The sequence below is a fragment of the Suricata suricatta genome, chromosome 15 (genome assembly GCF_006229205.1).
Source record: "Suricata suricatta isolate VVHF042 chromosome 15, meerkat_22Aug2017_6uvM2_HiC, whole genome shotgun sequence".
Taxonomy (NCBI): domain Eukaryota; kingdom Metazoa; phylum Chordata; class Mammalia; order Carnivora; family Herpestidae; genus Suricata; species Suricata suricatta.
The window spans coordinates 63,005,334-63,014,433 of NC_043714.1; positions in this window are offsets into that span (position 1 = coordinate 63,005,334).

Sequence of the window (9,100 nt, forward strand, 5' to 3'; positions counted from 1 at the left end):
ATCTACCCAACCATCCACCTACCCACACATCCATCCATCCACTTACCTACCTTTCCAACAAACCATCCATCCATCAACCCATTCATCCATTCATTCAGATCATCCAGCCATGGTCATCCATCCATTCAGATCATGCAGATGATCATCCATCAGATCATTTATGATGTTTAATGGCACCATTATAATGGATTATCTTTATGGTTCTTTACAGCCTGGAAGTCTGTGATTCCGTAAAAATCAATGGACAAAAGGATGATTATACGCAAAATGAATTATAGTCTCAGCAAGCTCTCAAAGAGCTCACACCAAGTGAAGACGATCAAAAGATAAATACACATACAACCAGAGCAGAAGGCAGAAAATGAAAAGAGCCCACGGGTGGTATGAGCAGCAGCATAAAGAGTGAGGCTGATTAAATGTAAAATGGCCTGATTGATACAGAGAAAGGCAGCCCTGTTTCTGAATTATGTTGCAGTCAGTATTGTGGATTGAAGAGCACCAAAAGCCAGAATCTACCTCCTGCAATAGTGTTGGGAGCCATTTCTTAACTCACTAAGTTGAGAATACTCCTTGTGAGGTTAAGGTGGGTTTTGCACTGCCTCTGGCTGTCAGATGGTAACCAAGGTCTACTCCCCTATTCATTTATTTTTTGAGCACCAACCCCCCAAGGGACCTTGCTGATTGGTATTGGAAGTGACTTGTCCCCTTATCCTAAAATATGCTGATGGAACCTTGTGAAGGAACTTATTGTAGAAACTTCCTCTTTTGTGATTATGAGACCAAATATTGTATTTCCTGAGAATCCTGTTTTTCTTATGCTTCCCCTTAAGCAAACAGGCTATTGACACCTGCTCACAAAAAAACTAACTTTTGCCTTTACCATGCTAAAAACATTGTCTTGTATTTAAATGCTAACGATACCTTCCTTCCCCATATGATAAGCATCTAAGTCACCTACATCAATCACTATTGATAAAGATTATGCATGAGTCTTCTACCAATCTATATTCTGGGAAATTTTTACTTACCAAAGAAATTTGTCATCAGAAATCATTGTCTAAGGCAAATGCCACTTCTGTTTTGCACCCCATACATTTTTTTCCATATATAAAGCTGACTCTCAGGTCAGAGCAGAGATGCCTGCCTGGTGAGCAGAAAGAAACTCGTGGCTCTCTCATTCCCTTCCCCTTTCGCCAACACTGTCCATCCTTCAGGGAGCGCTGGACCTGCTGGAGCTGGACTCAGCACAGTAGGTGGTACCATGCTTCAAATTGTTACCCTCTTTTGCACGAGGGCATCTACTTCCCAGTGGCCCCTATTAAAGGCACAAACCGCTTGGGAGATATATCAATCATTGCCTATTTACAAGACTAGTAATTGCACCATCTGTGATTCTAGGATCTTATTTCATGAACCTGAAATCAGAGCATGTTACAAACACACATGAGGCAAATAAAATGTCTATTTTGAAATCTGAGCTGCCTTGGAAAATCTACCTCGTACAGATGCTGTAGCCATAGAATGGCTGGGCCTGAGAGATCAGGAATTTGGTTTGAGGGAGCATGAGGAATCTGGCTTTCACCTCCATCCTGAGGGAATGTTGAGCAAAGAGCATCCAATAGAGAGCAAGGGGCACCCAAATAGTAGTGAGGAACCAAAAGTCAAATGAGAGCAGGAAGAAAGAAGAGGGAAGTTTGGGAATAGTAGGCAATCCTAGGAAGTCCTCCTAACTCCACCCAGAATGAATTTGACTTCCTTTATATTTATTCTCCCACCTGGCTTTCAGTGGAGGCATCTTCCAGACTAGTCTGCACAAGAGGGAGGAGTCTGGAGCCCTGGGAGAGGCCTGGGGCTCCTCAGTTCCTCCCCCTTTCTACCCCTCACCCTTCTTCTTCAAAGGGTCAGAACTACCTGCCCCAGGCAGTGGAGACTCCATACTCTTTGGAAGTGGGTCCCCATTGGGGTAGACGTGGCCATCAGAGAGCAATACCTAAGATGCAACTATAGATGGAAGGAACCTCTCTTTTTCTATGAGTTGGACTATTTTAGATACTTCCCATTCCTTAATGTCCATCTCTTGAGTGATTATTCTTACAAATCAAATGCTGCTGTTCAGCCCTCTGGGCTCCTATTACACTTGAGTTTTACCTCTTACTTGGCATTTAATAAGCTTCCAAAAGTTATTGTCTTATGTATATGAATCTCTCCCTCCCCTCTCCAACCTTAGTACAAACAGGAAAATATAGGACTTCATCTATACAGTGTAGTTTTCTTTGTTAAAACATCAGGCATTACCTAGGTCTGTATTAGATTATCATTAATAAATTAGTAACATAGAAAGCTGTGCTGTTTAAATTTTTTCAAGATTCATAGGTCTTTCTTATGGATATAAAATTGAGTGGAGCAGAAGTATCTTAGTAAAATGTTAATTTCTTATTCTACTCTTAAAGTCAAACAACCAAACTAAACTAAATCAAATTAAAAGGACCTCAGAAGGCATCCAATTTAGTGCCCCCATTTTACAGACAAGATGATACAGTTTCAATTTAGTCACCTCTCCAGTTACTAAGCTGCAAATATAGTGATAGTTCCAGACACTTCCCTTCTAACCCCTGCTCCAACAAGGTCCAGTCAGTGGAGCCCAGGGCACATTTGGGGCATGATGGAACACCAGATTCTTATCAAACCCAGGAGATGGTGGTAACTCCTCTCTCCTTTTTGTCCCTCCAGGAAGAAGATTCTCAACTCTTACAGACTTGCATTTTTTCCTTCTTTGTCCAAATTAGTCATTTTAAGAAAAGGGGAAAGGAAACCCCTTGTCACTTCTAGGATTCATTACACACACAAATTTAGTGTCAAACCAAATCACAGACACCCAACTTAAGACTTCCTTCTTTAAAGATGAATGGGAAGGGAGAGATGGTGAGTGTCCACCCTAGAAGAACTCAGCAGGAAGGTCACTGGGGGAAAGGAGAGTTACCTGCCCAGCATGTCACCTCAAAGCACTGGGTCACTGTTCTGAAAGGTTAAAACCAACGACAGACATTCAGGTTGGGGATGGCACAGGGGGGACATGGGGAGGGCAGGATTAACATTGCAGCAAATACAGCCAAAGCGCCATGGGAAAATCCAGTCCAGCTGTGGATGCTCAAGTCTACCAGCAATTCCAGGAGTAAATATTTTCAAATCTGGCATTGTCACTGAGAGGTGAAAAAGCCAAGCTTCTATTTCATTCACAGACTGAAACCCAGGATGTCTAATGACTTGATTTGCTCATCTGCCATAGTTTTATTAGGTTCTCATGAGTGGGACATAGGATGCCCATTTAAGAGCTCGGACACTGAAGCCCAGACTTTCCTACTTTAGGCAGGTGGTTAGCGCAGATCACAGACTCAGATCCAAGCCTTCTGCCTCACTGGTTTAGGAATTTTTCTCTACAGTGAGAAACAAGATATCACAAAGCCAACAGGTCCTTCAGAGGGGACAGTACAGTATCCGCTGCACACCAACAGTAGCCGTGCAAACACACCCACAAACAATCTCAGCTGGGAAGACGGGTGGTGGGGCTTTCTCCTGCTGGATGTCTCCTCTCGATGCCCCCTTGGTGTCACCTTTCTCCTTCTCAGTTCCTTGTGGCCGCCCTAATATTATCCTTCTTTCCCTTAAAACTCAGGCCCAAGTGGGCCAACAAGCTTTTTCTTCTTTCCCCAAAGCAGAGCTGAGACAGCCAGACATTTCTGGATCGGATGGTTATAAATAGTACCCATAGAATTGTGACCCACAATGAAAACATTATTGCAACTGCCACATTTCCAAAGAAGAAGTTTCAGACACTGACAGAACTACAGACTCGTCCCCAGAAGTCTGGAGCTTCTTCCTAGGCACTTGGTTAGCTTGTCTCCAGGTCAGTCAACAGTGCCCAACCGCTGATATGATCGGTACCTGCACCGGTGACGTGAGACCACCCCCCTTCAGCACCTCGGCTTTCAAAAATTAGAGAAAAAGTCACCAGATAAGACACAGCTGAGACATTTCAAATCTGATCAAATCTAGGGCTGTTTCTTTTGTTGGTTTGTGTTTGCTTTTCTCCTTAATCACCACTCTTGGACACAATTCATCATGTGGATCAGGAGAAACGTGTCAGACCCTCGGCAGAGACCTTCCAGAGGAGAGAGAACTTGATGATTTTAGGGAGAGCCCTCCTTCTCTTGCACTTGCAGCCCTCCTACCAAGGGAAACCATTTGATGCGCTCCAAATCTCGGTTTAGAAAAGGCCCACATCCACCTGTCGGGTGTACCTGCCGCAGCAGATGGCAACCTCGAGCCTCCTTCCCCTTCACTAAGGGGCGCGAAGCGAGTGGATCGGGATTTCTGAGAGTGGATCGGGATTTCTGAAATTGCACGGGGTGGCCTGGATGAGGAGGTCTTTCAAAGACCTCCAGAAGGTCTTCCCTTCAATGGATTTAACTACCAAGGTCTTATTGCTTGTCCAGGTACATGTCTGCTGGAACCACATGCCCTCCTTCCCTCCTGCCCCCATCGGCCTTCATCGACTCCAGATCCCAGTGTGTGAATCTCTGCAATGGAGACTCTCCTCCTGTGAACGCTCCTAGCACTTAGACCCCGAAGGGACCCAGATTAGAAAGAGGAGGAAAGCTCAATAAACCTTTATTTGCTGGCTCTTTGAATGAATGAATTGGAGTCTAAAATCTTGTCAGATCCCGATTCTATTGTTATGAATTTCACAGGTACCCAGGAAAGAGTTTAATCAAGCAATCTTTTCATTAAACCATAATAGCTACCACTTAAAAATATCTGTTGTGTACCAAGTGCTTTACAGACATTGCTTCTGGAGACAACCAGGAAAGGTAAATGTTCATACGCACACTTCACAGATGATAAAACTGGAACACAGGAGTATTTCTCCTGTAAGTATTTCAACACTAAGTTACTGACGGAGGGAGTTGCAACTTTACCTCTAGCTGGATCCTGAAGACCAGCCCCCTTCCATTTTTTGAACTGCCTGTCCACTAATGTGGCCAGCAGTCATTCTGCTTATGTATCCCACCCCACTGGTCATCACCATTCCAGAAGAAGCATTTGAAGCAACCTAATGAGAAATGGGTCCTACATATCCTTCTCCATCTAGGATCCTCTGTTTAGAAAGATCATCAGGGGTGAAAACACATGACCACTATTCAATCAACCGACAAGTAGCAATTAAACTTCACAACATGCCAAGCACAGGTCCTACGTGGAGATATTTTAAGACACTTGGGCAAAGGGCTCCAGTTGAAGAGACAAAAATAACCCACTTAAGAACAAACTGATAGAATAAAAACATAGCATTTAATTATTGCCACATCACCAATTCCGTGGCGCCTTCAGTGCCTTGGCCACAACCTGGCAAGTTCTCATTGCTGGCAAAACATGTATTGACTGTAGATTTGAGCATCAGAAATTGCTAGATGCTAGCCACAGCTAAATCGGGGAAAGAAAGGTATCAAAAAAATGGAGTAAGTCCAATATTGATCAAAGAGCAAGGCAATGATGAAAATAATCTTTGGAGTTTGTTTGTTTTTTTAATTAATGAAGTTCTGAGGCAATTCTGAAAGAAGCCTTCCCACTCAGAGTCTGGAGCACTGACACCAAAACACGGGATTCCCTTCTCAGGTTTATTTGAGGAGGGAAATATTACTTGGATTTATAAACTCAAGAGTGCTTGTTTAAAAGAATAAAATCATACTATTTTATTACTGAATCAGGGTACTTTTAAACCTTAATACATAAGAAGCTGTGTAGAAAACAGGCTAAATGTGTTCAGAATGTATTATTTCTGGGGTAGCTGTTTGATTCTTGATCTCAAGGTTGTGAGTTCAAGCCCCATGTTGGGCATAGAGCCTACTTAAAATTTAAAAAAATTTTTTAAATGAATGAATGAATGATTGAATAAATATAATGAATGAATGAATCAATCAATCAATCAATCAAAGAATGTGTCATTTCTATATCTGGAGGAAAATAAGGCTGTTTGTATCCAGGAAGACAGACATGTGTAAGACACTGGTCAAATTGTGCTCCTCAAAGTTCAGAAATTGTTTTCTGAACAATTCTGGATGTTCAGAAAGGATGTTCTCTCCCTTCTGGCTTGTAGAAATGCCTGCTTCCACATTGGAGGACAGCTTTGGGGACTGGATGAGGCTTATTTTTGTGTGTGTTTGTTTGTTTAAAGAAGAAGGGCTTAAAAACCCAGGCCAACTCTCCACATGCCCAGGCTCCTTGTGGCCTCTGGAGCCTCACTCAAGTCCACGGCGGAGCTCCTTGACTTTGGCTGCTACTGGCATCCTCTAAAGAGCTTTCAGAGCTCCCAGTGCCCAAGCCACACCCTGGCACAATTCCCTCTGATTCTCTAGGAAGGGATCCAGGAACAGGTGCTTACAATTTTTTTTCATGTTTATTTATTTTGAGAGAGAGAGAGAGAGAGAGAGAGAGAGAGTGAGTGGGGAGGGACAGCGAGAGAGGGAGGCTGAGAATCCCAAGCAGGCTCCACACTGTCAGCACAGAGTGCAACGTGGGACTCGATCCCATGATAATGGCCTGAGCTGAAATCAAGAGTGGCTGCTGAATGGACTGAGCCACGCAGGTGCCCTGCACAGGTGTTAAGTCTCCCTAGGCAATTTCCATGTGCATCCCAGGCTGAGACTACTGCCTTGTCAGTGTCCCCCCAGCTGGGCTGTCAAGATTCCACAGCAGCCAGCATCACACCATCGCCTGGGGGTGGCATCTCAGCCTCTGCAGACAGCCCCCCGCCCCTGCATGTGAATCCCACCTCTGTAGTTCTGGAACCAAAGGCAGAATGATGTGTATTTCTGGGCCCCCATTTCCTCACCTGTAAAATGGGAATTAAGCCTTCTTTGGGGGTCACTGGGAGAATGGAACAAGGTGACGTGTACAAGGAACACAGCGAGCGCTCAGGATCATGATTTCTGAAATCACTGTGTTCCATCCCAAGTTAAGAGTCCATGGGATGAGCAGTGCCTGCTGATCAGGGAGGAATTTGCTATCATTTTTCTCTTCTCTCCAATAACCTTCACCCCAGCATTTAGGGTGGATCACTAAAAAGTTTGTATACCTCATGTTAGCTGTATATTGGCTTTTAAAGAAAGTCTCAGGGAGCAGAGGGTGAGCCCAGGGTCTCTGGGTGGGGGAGCAGGGACGGCGGCCCCCGGGAGATGTCCCCTGGGTCCTGGGCTTCTTAGGAGCTTCGGTCAGTGTCCAGAGGAGAGGGGCTCATCTGATGCTGGACCCTGAGGGGCTGGGAGGCAGGGAGAGTCTGACTTTTCACCCTTTAATGTACAGAAAGCCCCCATGAACAGAGTTCAGAAGACAGGAAGGACGGATTCTCATGACTCCAGCTTCCTTATTTCTGAGAACCATAGATTCAGAATCACAGTGAAAGCTCTATGATTCAGATTTTATACTGAAATAAGAAAGGTCACACTTTATAGTAGTCTTTCAGTTTTAACAGAACTCCCTTGTATTTGAACACACTCTAATTCCAGCTACTAACTGACAAGTCATAGGCACTCTTGATTGGAAGAGGGTCAGTTTGGTATACCAGATGCCTTCCTTGTGTGCGTGACTTCATTGTGTTAGACAGAGGCTCACGGAAGGGAAAAACCTGCCAGGGTCACTCAGCTAGCAAAGGCTGGATTGCAAAGACTAGGGTTTCTCAAGGGCCCCCAAGACTGAACACATCAGGATTGCCCAGTGGGGCTTGTTACACAGATCGCTGCAGACTTTCTGACGCAGGAAGTCTGGGATAGGGCCCAAGAATGTGCATTTCTAACAAGTTCCCAGAGGATGCGGATGCTACTGGTCCTGAGAACCAGTTTTAGAACATCTGCTTTCTGGCAACCGAGTTAATTAAACCTCAGCTATGAAGAAAAGGGAAGAGTTCTTAGAAATAATGCTCTAAAAGGTTGTTAGTTTTCCCTAGTCACCCATGCATACCCTCACCAACACCATTGCTTATTAAGCAGATGGATTCTTCAGAGACAGGTTTCTGCTCGGTCCAAATCTAGTCACGCCCTCCAGAGCAGCTCAGGGTGGAAGACCAAGGCCTCCCTAGTCTCTCAGGGTGGACGACTTGGTTCCCTGAGGCCTTTCCTTGGGCCAGGTAAGGAAAAGTCCAGGAAAAGGAGAATAAACCGGCCCGCAATGCAACCGGAGCCCTCCCAGCCTCTGCGAGAGAGAGAGAGAGAGAGAGCTTGGCAACCACTGAAGCTTGATTGCAATTTGGGGCTATTAACACAAGCTGGGGCCAGGTGAACGCAGAAAGCCCTTACCCTGGTGTTTGTCTGGTTTCCTAGCAACCCAAACATTAAGAAGACAGATACACAAAAACAAAAGGTTCTAGGAGATCATTCCCTGCTGGCTGCCCCCACCAGGTACCGGAAGAGGTTTCTGCAGAATTAGAAGAGTTTTGTCTGCAAGCATGAATAAGGTCTGTGATCCCAACCCAAAGGCTGAACATAAAACCACAGACTAATTACCACAGTGCCCAACACAATTAATGCCAGACAAGAGCACAGTGCCCGGTGCTGCAGCATAACTGTGAGCTGCTGGCGGAAAGACCAGCTCAGTGTGCAATAATCTGAAACAAACCTAGTATTCAAAAGTTCAAGGCTTTGAAAAATATATGCCATGGCATTTTTTAGAAGACAATTTATGAAGTGATTGCCACCGACCCAAAGCATGAGCTGACCAAAATGGCAAGAAATGCTATCCCAGTGAGATTTCTAGTCCATCAAATGATGTTGGAAGCTGTGATGCTCGGAGAGATGGTGAGTGTGGGCCTTGGAGTCAGCCCTGAGTTCTAGTCCCCGATCTATCATTTATCAGCAGAATGACCTCGGGCATATCACCTAATTCCCACATGCAAGCCCTATGTAAGTCCTTATGGCTCTACCACCCAGAACGTCCCTAATCTGTTTCTCTCATCTCCGCTGCTTCCCATCACAGCAAGCCACCATTGCTCTCGTCCGGATTACCACGATCACCTGCTAACCGGGCTCCCTGTTTCCACAATTGCCACCCA